The 13,692-nt window shown below is 42.4% G+C and overlaps 1 protein-coding gene across 3 annotated transcripts in view; it reads right to left on the minus strand.

The window, feature by feature from the left end:
* RAPH1 (Ras association (RalGDS/AF-6) and pleckstrin homology domains 1) overlaps positions 1–3,762 on the minus strand; it is a 102,922-nt gene extending 99,160 nt beyond the window's left edge. The window contains exon 1 of one of the 3 annotated variants that reach the window (XM_055573183.1): positions 3,432–3,762. The gene's annotated coding sequence lies outside the window, so the exon portion shown is untranslated. Of the gene's footprint in view, positions 1–1,647; positions 2,672–3,431 lie in introns of those variants that run through there. The other 2 variants (XM_055573184.1, XM_055573185.1) reach the window with 2 other exon arrangements.
* Positions 3,763–13,692: the final 9,930 nt, after the last annotated feature.

Here is a 13,692-nt window from a genome sequence, read left to right on the forward strand (position 1 = left end):
AGGTGGAAACAACCAAACGTATGTGTGATATACAGTATCACATACATACACAGATATACACACATACACACACACACAATGGACTGTTATTCAGCCTTAAAAAGGAATGCAATTCTGATTCATGCTCCAACACGGATGAACCTTGAAGACATTACCCTAAGCGAAATGAGCCAGATACAAAACAAATATTTCATCATCTCATTTATAAGATATATCTAGAGTAGTCAAATCACAGAGACAAAGTAGAAAAGTGTTATCAGGGGCCAGAGGGAAAGGGGTTGGAGAGTTAATGTTTAATGGATACAGTTTCAGTATGGGAGGATGAAAAAATTCTAGAGATGGACAGTCATGATGGTTGCACAACTATGTAAAAGTATTTAATACCACTGAACTGTACATTTAAAAATGATTAAAATGGTAACTTTTATGCTGTATGTGTCACACATGTGTGCTGTCGTGTTGGACTCTCTGCAACCCCATGGACTACAGCCCACAGGTGCCTCTGTCCACTGGCTTCTTCAGCCAAGAATACTGGAGTAGGTTGCCATTTCCTCCTCCAGTGGACCTTATCGACCTAGGGATCAAACCTAGGTCTCCTGCATTAGCAGGCGGATTCCCTACCACTGAGCCACCTGGGAAGCCCTCTATGTTGTATATTTTACCACCAAATATATATATATATATAGTGTGTGTGTGTTTTTTATTTTTTATGGTGGCAATATAGGAATGCCATAAGGAACATAAGCTTACGAGTTATGCTATCTGTTTTCAAACACAGCTCTGCCACTTTATAGCTCTGTAGCCTGTGCCTTTTTTCTCATACCTGTATCATAGGATTACAGCAAGGATGAAGTCAACACATGTAAAGTACTTAAAACAATGTATGTCATAAAATAGGTGCTTTTTATTACTATAGGTTTAAAACACATTTTAAATGAGATTAAACTCAAACATCTGGAGTACCTCTGAAGGTCCGCCTCAAAATTATAGACTTCAGTAAAACGTAGACTGAAAACCAGTGATTTAACCCAATTTCTCATTTTACTGGTAAAGGAATTTAGAGTTCAAGGTATGTGACTTGCTTGAACTCACATAGCTTGTCTGCTAACGTTAATCTTCTCAGAATAAGAATTTGAGGTCAATGATACGAATGCTCACATTCAACTACTTCAGAACCAAGTGCAGTCATGATTTTATAATATATGTCCAAGAGTCTGTGAATAATAGTGTGATGGTCATCTACCATGCTAATCTAATAAATAATTACAAGTGGGATGGGAAACAAAAGGTAGCCAAACCAAAAGAAAAGTCAGTTTAATTAGTTTCAAAGACACCTCTTCTGAAAATGAAGTGTTAAAATATTTGTGAAAACAAATGATACTGACCAAGAGTTTGAGACACACCCAATAGGTCCCCACTACTCCATGCCTTTCAGCCAGTTACTCGTCACATAATAATCTTAATGAGACCACTGACTCTGAAATATCAGCAACTTTTTCTACCAAACAGAACTAATATGCATCATAAGGAAATACCTACAAATAATTCCTTATTAAATTCAAACAGGAGAGAGCAGCAGTCCAAATAAGACAAAATGATTCATCCAAAAATTCATGTATTGAACTGTGTAGACATTTCTGTACTTACTTGAATAGGCTAGGTCTGTTTTCTGGGAAATTCACAACACAGAAAGCAAAATAACAGACAATCTTTGAAGGTCAGACGAACAAGAGCTAAAACACCTCTAAGCGTCTCTAATCTTGCCCTTCCCCCACTGCTCTTCCTCCTCAATGCCTCTCTCAAAGGAGAACACCACCCCCACTCTGAATGCCCCCATCCCCATCTACACCAGCTGAAATCCTACCCATCCTTCAAGGTCTCACTTAAATGCCACAGCTTCCAAGGATTTCCCCCCGGTGCTCCCAATTTAGAATTATTCCCTCGCCTCTTCACTTCCCTATTTTGCACCTCTACTTCAACATTTTATTATATAATGCATTGCATTACCATTACCTACATTCACTTCTTTCCCCACCTTCCCCCAAGAAAATCTTAGGCGCTGTGGGCTAGGGAGGAAAGGAATTAACATTTGTTAAACACCTTTGGTGCCCTGCCAGGTGCTAGGCATTTTGCACACATTATCTCATTTAATCCGTTTGACAACCACCTCGGGAGGCAAGCAGGTGGTCTTAGTGATTCCCATTTTACTGACAGAGAAGCATACTGTTGAGAGTGCAATAGCTTATCCAACGTCACACTACCAGCCAATTCCAGTGCATACGGAGCAGCTGGTTCCCCTGGCTTCAAAGAGCTCTTTCGAAACACCACGATAAGCTGCAGTCTTGTTCACTTTATGTCCTCCACCCTAACAGATAGCAGCTATTCCATAAATACTTGCTGAACTGAGTATTCCTCCGGACTCACTACCACCCTTTTAACAACACCATCACGCCCCACCCCTAACCGGTTAGCTTTACTGTTCCTTTACAGCGGACTTTACACACATCTCCAAGACAAACGCTGCAGACAACACCAACCCTTAGCAGGAGGCACAGGGAAGAACCGTTCGGTTCCCTCAGATTTCCCCCAAAGGCTCTTCCCACACAATACACGAGAGCCACACCAAGTCACATTTGATGCAACGCTTACACCCTTCCCCAAAGCTCTTATTTCATCCTAAGCCATGTCTTCGTGCTTACAAGCAATGACTTATGCGGTTTCCAGCTCACACAGTGGGGACACCCTAAGACGCTGTCTGAATAAGAAACCACATCTCTCAAACCGTCTTAAAACGAAGGCACTCTGATATTACTTCACTGCCTTCCATCTCCTCTTCCCCCCCGGCCCCCACCATGAGCTGCAGTTTGGATTTCCGGCGGGAATGCACACACACACACACACACACAGATGAGATGGGCTCAAAAGCCGTGGAGCAATTACTTAGCTTGCTTAATTAGAAAGAAAATACGGAAGGTGCCCCGCCTTTCTCAATCTCTGCACTGAACTCATTTACGAAAGATGCGGGGCACCGAAACCCGAGGAACCCCAGACACCGAATCACTGGTTTCTGCGGCTAATCCGGGGAAGGAAGAGCCCTTGCCTCCCCGCGATCCCGGGCCACCAGCCCCCGGAGCCGGGTCGGAGAAGCCCAACCGCACCCTCCCCAGGCGGCCTTGCATCTCATTGTCTCCCTCTGTCGCGGCCCCCGGGGGCGCAGGGTGCAGCCCGGGCCCCGCTGACCCCCACCCACCGGCCGGGCGAGGTCCCACCAGCCTCGGCCCCGACCCCACCCCAGGCTCGGCCGCCCGCACCGCGTCCGGATGGTGGGGCCGGGAGCCGGGAAAATGGAGGCGGGAGCGACGGCTGCGCTTCCCAGCCCCGCGCCCCGCCAGCTCCCTCGGCCGGCCCCGAGGGCGAGGCTGAGCACTCACCGCAGCAACGGCTCGGTCCTCCGGCGGGCACGGCTCCGGAATGGCCCCGGGCTGGGCAGCAGCTGCCGCCGCCTCCTTCTCAGGCGCGGCGCTCCTTCCCTGGAGACGCCGCGAGCGCCCGCAGCTCCCGCGCCGCGCGCTCCGTGACTGACTGACTGACCGACCGGGCGGCGGCGGCGGGGGCGAGGCGGCGGGCGGGGCGGCCGCAGCGGGCAGCGGCGGCGGAGCCGAGTGCGACCGCGTCCGGCCGAGACGCAGAAGGCGGGGCTGAGGGCCGGGCGGCCGACGGGCGGACAGACTCGCGCCCGGCCGCTCGCTCCCCGCCACCCCCCGCCCGTCGCCAGCCGCTCACTTCCGGCGAAGGCAGCCGAGCCCGCCCCCCGGGCGCCCGATGCTAGCGCCCCCTGCCCGCGCCCCCTGGCCCGCCTCGCTCCCCACAGCCCCAGGCGCCCGACCGCACCCAGCCCCGGCCGCCGGCGCTGCGCCTGTCCCCCGCGCGTCCCTGGGAACCGCCTCCAGGAACCAGTGAATCAGAGAATGAATGAGTGAGGGAGGAAAATTCCCGGGCTGTGCCACCCCTGCTCGCTTTTCTTTGGAAGCAGGCCCAGCGGCCTGTGTCCGAGGGCCCTGAGACACCGAAGCCTTGACCGTGTCTGTCAGGGACCTGATGGAGTATTCCGAGACTCCAGCAACCCATCAGACGGGGGCTTAGGCACTTAAAGGACCGCAGTCTTTGCAGTCTGTGAGGCTTTTTTTTAGGAAATCCCATTTTGGCCAACAGCTCTCTGTAGTTTCATGACTATGTTAGGGAGCTTTTAGAAATTGAACATTTCAGTTATTCTCGATTATTTTTTAATTTTGCAGTTTGCTTACCTTGTGTTCTTAATTTCTGTCACACACACACACCTTATTGAAACGGTTTGGGAGTAAGGCAGTGGCATCTTTATCGCCAAGCTCTAAGTTACTCGGATACTGCTTATTTCGATGTAGGCTTGACTTAGACTTTAAAATTTTGTTTCTGTCTTTATTTTGACCTTCTGATTAAAAGAAAGACAAAATAGAATTAAATCATTTTCGCCTGGCTACGTGCAAAGCAGATTTGTTGACATCATTAAAACAATTAACAAATCGGAACTGTGACCTGGAATTAGTTGCAGTGAACATTTCTTTTTCATGTCTTCCCATATGCTTGCTAAGTAAGAGTATCTGTATCTTGAATTTTCACAAAGAATTGACTGTACATTTCTGAGATCCTGGCTCCCTTTGTAAGAACCAGAGTGTTCATTTCTCTGTCCTGGGGCCAAATCCTGGTTTGGCTAATTACATTCCTTCTTTCAGATATTCTTGAGGACTTTGAAGTGGTTTGGTCTCTTGCACAATCTGTTTCAAACTGGTACACAATCTGTTTCAAACTGGTATTTAGAACTATACAATACAGTTACTAGTTGCATTTCACACTTGAGATATCTGTACTTTAGTAACAAAACTGCAATTTTGTATTTTAAGTCTCAGTTCAGTTCAGTCTATCAGTCCTGCAGACTCTTTGCCAACCCATGAACCGCAGCATGCCAGGCCTCCCTGTCCATCACCAACTCCTGTAGTCCACCCAAACCCATATCCATCGAGTCGATAATGCCATCCAACCATCTCATCCTCTGTCGTCCCCTTCTCCTCCTGCCCTCAATCTTTCCCAGCATCAAGGTCTTTTCCTATGAGTCAGCTCTTCACATCAGGTGGCCAAAGTATTGGAGTTTCCGCTTCAACATCAGTCCTTCCAATGAACACCCAGGACTGATCTCCTTTAGGATAAACTGGTTGAATCTCCTTGCAGTCCAAGGGACTCTCAAGAGTCTTCTCCAACACCACAGTTCAAAAGCATCATTCTTCAGCACTCAGCTTTCTTTATAGTCCAACTCTCACATCCATACATGACCACAGGAAAAACCATAGCCTTGACTAGATGGATCTTTGTTGGCAAAGTAATGTCTCTGCTTTTGAATATGCTGTCTAGGTTGGTCATAACTTTCCTTCCAAGGAGTAAGTGTCTTTTAATTTCATGGCGGCAGTCACCATCTGCAGTGATTTTGGAGCCCCAAAAAATTAAGTCTGACACTGTTTCCACTGTTTCCCCATCTATTTGCCATAAAGTGATGGGACCGGATGCCATGATCTTCATTTTCTGAATGTTGAGCTTTAAGCCAACTTTTTCACTCTCCTCTTTCATTTTCATCAAGAGGCTCTTTAGTTCTTCTTCACTTTATGCCATAAGGGTGGTATCATATGCATATCTGAGGTTGATATCTTGATTGCAGCTTGTGCTTCTTCCAGTCCAGTGTTTCTCATGATGTACTCTGCTTATAAGTTAAATAAGCAGGGTGACAATATACAGCCTTGACGTACTCCTTTTCCTATTTGAAACCAGTATGTTCCATGTCCAGTTCTAACTGTTGCTTCCTGACCTGTATACAGGTTTCTCAAGAGGCAGATCAGGTGGTCTGGTATGCCCATCTCTTTCAGAATTTTCCACAGTTTATTGTGATCCACACAGTCAAAGGATTTGGCATAGTCAATAAAGAAGAAATAGATGTTTTTCTGGAATTCTCTTGCTTTTTTGATGATCTCTAGAAGGTACTTTAATATTCTTGTGTAGAATAATAGTATCTCAAAAATGAGGATGTTGCTGCTGACCAATTCTTATAGCCTTCTGTTCCTTGTGGATTCATCATTCATTACCTCTAATCATAATTATTTCAATAAGTTATGGTCTTTCCTAATGAATGTAATACAATAGTTTATTCTTCCTTATATCTTCAATAATGTCTAGTATAGTACCTTGCATAATAAGTATTTAAAAATATTAATAAATGCTTTAAACATTTTGATAAGTGATAATTCATACAAATCTGTCTCTAGCTTCTTACCCCATCCCCCTCATGACCAGGTTTCTTGGGATTATGCACACCTGAGTGCAAAACTTAATAACACCATATTCTCATCAAATGCTAATTATGAGGCTATATGATAACTACACAGGGAAGATATTCTCTTCATCAAAACCTTTAAAAATAGACCATTGCGTGTTTTTTAGACAGCCCCTTGCTCTCTCTCCTCCCAGTGCTTAGGTTGATCAAACCTAATTAGAAAACAGTCACTTTCAGCTGTTGAGAAAAGTAAACAAGTTTTCATCAGTTCCTTTGAACCATAAAATCATTCATTCATTCAACAAGGGTTTTATTGAGCTTTAACTAAGGCCTTGAAATATAAAGGCAAGATGGTTCTAGCCCTCAAAAAGCACATGTTCATATATATTACCATATGTAAAATAGATAGCTAGTTTGACGTTGCCTCAGCAGTGTGCTGGGACAACCTAGAAGGGTGGGTGGGAGGCTCAAGAGAGGAGGGGTTGTGTATCCTTATGGCTGATTCACATTGTCATATGGTGGAAACTAACACAACATTGTAAAGCAATTATCCTCCAAATTAAAAAAAAAAAAAAAAGCACATGGTTTAGTGAATAAAGCTGGCAAAGAAATCACAATTGGAACACTGTATGGAGTCTATTCGCAAGTCAGGAAAGCCTCCCCGGGGGAGGGGATTTTGAATGTTCACAGACAGAGAGGAGCTAGCCAGGTGAAGAGGGAAGAAACAGGCATTCCAGACAAGGGCAGGTGTAGAGGCATCGAAGAGCACAATGCCTTGGAGGTTCTACAGGTTGTTTCATATTGTAGGGACAGGTACAGGGAAGGGTCAAAGAGGTGAATGGAAAAAGCCAAAGGATCTCATCAACAAAGGGACTCGTGTGCTAAACTAAGGAGTTTGAACTTGATACTTTGGGAAATATAATAATAAATAATACCAAAAATCTTTGGAGTATTTTAATTAATAAATTGGAGAAGGAAATGGCAACCCACTCCAATATTCTTGCTGGAGAATTCCATGGACAGTGGAGCCTGGCAGGCTATAGTCCATGGGGTCACAAGAAATCGGACATGACCGAGCGACTAATGCGCACACACACAATTAATAAGTAAAAATAAAATATTTGGAATATTTTAAGTGTCAGAACAAATGGGTTTGTGTTTTGAAGACCAACAAATCCAGACTAGGGGCATGAGCATATTAGGAGGGGATGGCAACATCCCAAAAAAGCTATGTTGTTAGTCTCCATAATGGCAGAGGCAATGAAATGGTGAGCAGGGATCAGATGGCAAAAATACTAAGGATGTGGGATCCACAGACTTTGACGTAGGATTAGGTTATGAGCGAGTGGATGAGAGGGAGACACTTAAGATGACCCTCAGGATTCTGGTTTGGGAGACAGACTGGGTGGCAGTGGTGGTCTTCTCTGAAATAAAGACCCCAGAAAGAAGAGCAGGTCTCAGGGGACTGGCTGGATATCTGTACAAGAAAGAGCAGCTTCATACATCCAGGCAGCTCAAAGGATCTTAGTCAAAGTGTGTGTTTTAGAACTCTAGTTCTACAGGATTTTAGTAGGCGTGATTCAAAAGATTAAAAATTCTCTTTAATCAAATAAATAAGAAATGTTAAACTTTGATTGGTTTCTAAACTGGAGGGGTTTTCAGTAGTATTAATATGTTAATATGAGCTGAGAACTTCTAAGAGGTAACTGTTCTTTCAGAAATCTGAAGTGTTTCCCTAATGTATTTGTCCTTCAGATGCTTTTTTCAATGGGATATCTCACAGGACATGTGTTTAATAGAACAGACCTTGGGGAATGCTAACCTAAACAAGATTTTTGGTTTATAGTAGAGAAAACTATGGACCCTCCAGCTGAAGTGACTTGCCTAAAGTTAAATAACCATTACTGGAAGATATGGGCTAGAATCCATATCTTCTGACCTCACTCACATGCTGTTTGTACTGCCTAATGCTTTATAAATTGCAAACTCATTCCAGTACCTTCAACCAATCCTGGGGGGGAAAGATTCTATAAAAGAATTATGCAATACAACCTTTCAAATGAAGTTTCAAATCAGTAATTTTTTGAGCTATGCTAATTTTGAATGATTACTACTTTGCACTGTGCTCAGTTGTTCAGTCATGTCCAACTCTTTTTGACTCCATGGATTGTAGCCTGCCAGGGTCCTCTGTCCATGGAGATTTCCCCAGGCAAAAATATTGGAGTGGGTTGCCATGCTCTTCTCCAGGGGATCTTCCCAACCCAGTGATTGAACCCTGGCCTCCCACATTACAGGTGGTTTCTTTACCGTCTGAGCCACCAGGGAAACCCAATTACTACTTTAGGTAAGACGAAAAGATTTGTACATCGGAAAAGTGGGGCTAATTATTACCTTAGTATTATCTTTCTGATAATTCAGCAGGAGCCTTATAGAATGAAATCACCTAGCCAAATAGGACATTCTTCTAGCTGCCCTAGCCCTGAGGTAGCTTTGAATAAAATAAACTTTCAGGAACAGATAGAAATATTAAAAGTCTCCCCAGAAATTTCAGTGTCGATCCCCTCTCTCCTTCATACTGAATGAAAGGACAAGTTCTAAAATGTGCTGAGACTATGAAAATCCACACCAGATTTTGACTTCCTCTCTGGCATAATTCCCCTGATTCTGAAAATTCTAATAGCTAATGGATGGGAAGGTTTTTGTATCCTAATTTCATAGTCCTATTTCCCAGAGGAGAGGCTTTAGTACTTCCTATTCTTAGAAAAGCAAGACAAATTGTTTGTTCCCAAGAGACTTCTTGGGACCACAGGACAGCTTTCATTTTAAGAGTAGTTTCTATAGACATTACTTTTGAAACTCATTATCGCTGTCAATTTATGTTTCAGCAATATCGTAAAGTATTTGCTTCATTTCCAAATGCTGTAGTCATTTTTAGTAGGCAGACTGAGGACCATCACATGTAGGATAATGAATAATTTTTTTTTTACTTAAAAAATAAGTAGTTACAAACAATGGAAAGAATGCTTATTAATTAATATATCAGAACTATTTCCTTAGTGTTTACTATGTCCCCAACTCTGTTGTATCACTTTAAGGAGTACTAGAGAAATACAAAATACAGTCTCTGATTTTCTAAAATGACCCCACCCATTGTTGGCAAGGATGAAAAGAAACATGTTCTCATATCCTGCAGGTGGGATTATAAACTGTTACAACCTTTTTCTGGAGGGCAGTTAAACACTAGACAAAAATACCTTGAAATGTGCATATCTTTGATCAAGCGATTTCTCTATGAATTTAATTCCAAGGAGTAAGGACAAAACATTAGCTAGGGTATTACGGGATGCTGGCAAATAATTGGAAATTCCCTAAATATCCAGCAATGCGTTTATGAAAATGAAGAGTTCTAAAAGAAGAGTTTTTGATATGTAAAGGTGTTCACAATATGTTAATCAATAAAAATTACAAACACTATATACAATGTGAACTCATGAAAAAATATATAGGAAAAATCTAGAAGGAAATACAACAGGAGGGCAAAAGTGTTTATTGCAGAGTAGAATGATTATGGTACTTTCTATTATTTCTTTACCTTTTAATGATGAATGTGTTGTTTTTAATTGGCAATTTAAATGAATGAACTAAATCAGTATTTATGAAGATAAATCTCTAAAACACAATGTCGAAGATAACACACAAAGCATATCTTAATAAAGTTCATTTTAATTTTAAAAAGGATCTCTGTGTTGATGAGAAAGAAACTGTTGATGAGAGAAGGCAAAGACACATGAAATAATCAGCAAACAATGAAATATTCAGCTCTGATATAGATGGTAAGTACAATAGGAGTTATGAGAAGAGAGAAATGCCTAGGGTTGGAGCAGATTAAGATGACTTCGTGGAAAAAGTGAGATTTAGCCGGTACTTGGAATCTGAATGTCAAAGGGAGAAACAGAGGGACATTAATATAAGGTGAGGCAAGAGCCTCACATGGCCATCCTAGATATATCTCACCTCTACCAGCCAAATAGTAACAACTATAGAACACTTGATCTTTGCCTATAAGAGTGTTTCTGCTTCTTTCATACAAGTGGGATTTACATGCCCTGTATAATATAAATATATAGTAAATAGAGTGTCTCATATCCTTTGTAACATATATTTTTGAAGTTACACCAGATATTTTTTAGAATAGCCCTTTGGGGGAGGGGTCATTTTATCTGGAAAATCTGTAGAACTGGACTTTCCCAGATATTTGCCTAGAACAAACACCAACTGTTCTGCAAGAGCAGTTATAACCTGTCCCCTTGTAAGTGTTCTGACATCCACAATCAGACCACAAATGAATCCAACCAATTGGAACTCAGCAATTCTCTGATTACACATGTTACAGAGTGCAATTTTTAAGCCAGCTTTCCAGTTCAATAACTAAACTACCACTACTAGTATTAGCTACACATACTAACTGAAAGAGTGAATGAATTGTCTTTAGCGTCTAAGGCAATGGCACCCCACTCCAGTACTGTTGCCCGGAAAATCCCATGGATGGAGGAGCCTGGTGGGCTGCAGTCCATGGTGTCCCTAAGAGTCGGGCACGACTGAGCAACTTCACTTTCACTTTTCACTTTCATGCATTGGAGAAGGAAATGGCAACCCACTCCAGTGTTCTTGCCTGGAAAATCCCATGGACAGAGAAGCCTGGTAGGCTGCAGTCCATGGGGTCGCACAGAGTCGGACACGACTGAAGCGACTTGGCAACAAACTAAAAAGTTATGCCCATCTCAAAAATGTCTGCAATGGGAAAGAACAGGCCAGACCATGAACGTCCATCCAGTATTCCTTTAGTGTGGAAGTACTGCCAGATCTAGAGTTGCTACTGTAGAGAGGAAAAGGCATTCCAGATGGGGGGATGGTATAACAAATATATCAAACAGAAAGAAGCAGGTCATTTTTAGTGAACAATGGGGAAAATGGTTTTACTAGCGCTGAAGTGGTCTATCTAGGAAGAGTGAGATGAAAGGAAGATGGAGTATGAAAACCCTTGGAGACCAAGAAGTAGGTTTAGGAAACAATTCTGTAGAGGGAATGATCAAGTCCATTCTTGACTGCACCAGCCATGTCCCCAACTCTGAGCCTTTGCAATTACCCTTCTCTTTGTCTGGAATGTCGTGTCCCCCATCTCTGACTGTCCTTCTCCTGTTTGTTACAGTTCAAATGTCTCCTCCTTTATCCCCAGTTCCTCTGGAAAATGTTATTGGCTGCAACTATGTGGTCCCCAAAACTTTTCACATCGGTACTGGAACTTTTTGTGCATGTGTCTGACTCCTCCACAAGGTCATGAATTTCTCAAAGGGCAGAGACTGTATCTTTTTCATATATGCGTTTTCTCCAGCACCTTGCATATGGCATCTTGTACATACAGAAGTTCAGCAATGTTTGTCAAACTAAAAGATGAGAGATATTATTAAGAAACATCTGGCAACACTTTGAAAACTAGATTAACAGAAACAACTAGGGGAGCACTGGTTGTATTAATCCATGTATGAAGTGATGAGGAATGAGAAAGGAGGGAAAGTATAATACATTTGGAAAAAACTGAAAAGCACAGTTAACAGAGTGGACAAAGGCACGAAGGAGAGAAAGAGTCCAAGATGACCCCAGGGTGTCTAGGCTGGAAGAATGCTGAGAGCAGATAACTGATATCATTGCTACATCAACAGATAGATACTGAGTGCCTCTCAAGTTCAAGGTACTGTGCTGAGTCACAGGGAGGTCACAGGGAGGAGTAAGAACCATTCTATACCCTAGGAAGTAAAATCATGTTATTTTACCAAAAGCAGTTTATATTCTCTTAGTATTATATTTTAATCACTTAACCCCTTTTTTCCCTTGATAATTCATCTAGGGGATTGATGAGTGAGTTAAGAAATGACTCTCTCCTTTTGCTGCCTCACGGTCATATTTGTATGATTCTTTGAGCTGCTTGGGAAAAGTCATTTGAAAAATATGTCACGGAAAAACAAACAAAGCAAACAGATGAATAGCTGATCACTAGAACATTTGTTCAGTTATGTGCTTTGAGGCAAGGCTATGCCAAAGAACATGACATCACCTAAGTGCTGTCACTGATTTTCATCAGTCATGCTTTTCAAATGTCTCTAATTGTCCCTGATTCACTGTTCTTTTTGCTACCATCCCTCTCAAGATTTTCATCATCTCAAAGTAGTTTTGCAAAAGTTTGCAAGCTTATCTTCCCCTACTTTCTCGCTTCTTCCTTTGAAACATTGTGCATAATATGCCCCCCCCCATTACAATGCTTTTATTTGAAAAACACACGTTACAAAACATCAAGTACTGTATGATTCTGATTTTGATGAAAACAGAAAACCCCAACCCACAAACATACATACATACATTTATATCCATTGCATTACATATATAAATATATATATCCACTGTATTTTTTCCTATTGCTGCTATAACAAATTACCATAAACTCAGTTACTTAAAACAACACAAAGATATTATCTTACAGATCTGGAGATCAGAAGTCCAAAACTGGTCTCAGCTGGCTAAAATCAAGGTGTGGACAGAACTGCATTCCTTCTGAAAGTTTTGGGGAGAATCTGTTTCTTAGCCTTTTCTAGTTTGTAGAGGCTACCTACACTTCTTAGCTCATGGACTCATCCTCCATCTTCAAAGCCAGCAGAATAAAATCTTCTAACCTCCCTCGTCTCTGACTCTGCCCCTCCTGCCCTCTTCTTATAAGCACAATTGTGATTACATTGAGCCCAGCCAGATAACTCAGAACCATCTTTCCATCTCAAGATCCTTAACTTCATAACATCTGCAAATCCTTTGTGCCATGTAAAGTAACATATTCACAAATTCTAGGAACTGGGATGTGGATGTCTTTGGAGGGGAGGGGCATGGTTCTGTCTAACCACATGTTAACAGGTTGATTATCTCTAGATTAAGAACTTCAAGTGATTTTAATTTGTACTTCTTTGTGTTTGATTACTATGCCCAGTTCTCAAAAATGACCTTGCATTACTTTTTATTTGTAGAGAATGATTGACCGAAAAAACTGTAAATGTCACTGTACAGGACATTTGCCATTTCCTGCTCTGTCCTCATCCCTTCTTCTGGAGACAGGATGCGTCTTTGGGAACTACGCCTCCCAATGCAGTCTCCAACTCAACTGTGCAGTTCTAAAGACTGTTGCCAATCATGGTACCTGGTTACCTGGGTTACAGGTGAGAGCATGTGATCCCACTGGGATAACCAAAGGCATTTCCAGTGTTTTTTCCCCTTCTTTTGCTTCCTTTTTTTTTTTTAAC

The sequence above is a fragment of the Bubalus kerabau genome, chromosome 3 (genome assembly GCF_029407905.1).
Source record: "Bubalus kerabau isolate K-KA32 ecotype Philippines breed swamp buffalo chromosome 3, PCC_UOA_SB_1v2, whole genome shotgun sequence".
NCBI lineage: Eukaryota > Metazoa > Chordata > Mammalia > Artiodactyla > Bovidae > Bubalus > Bubalus kerabau.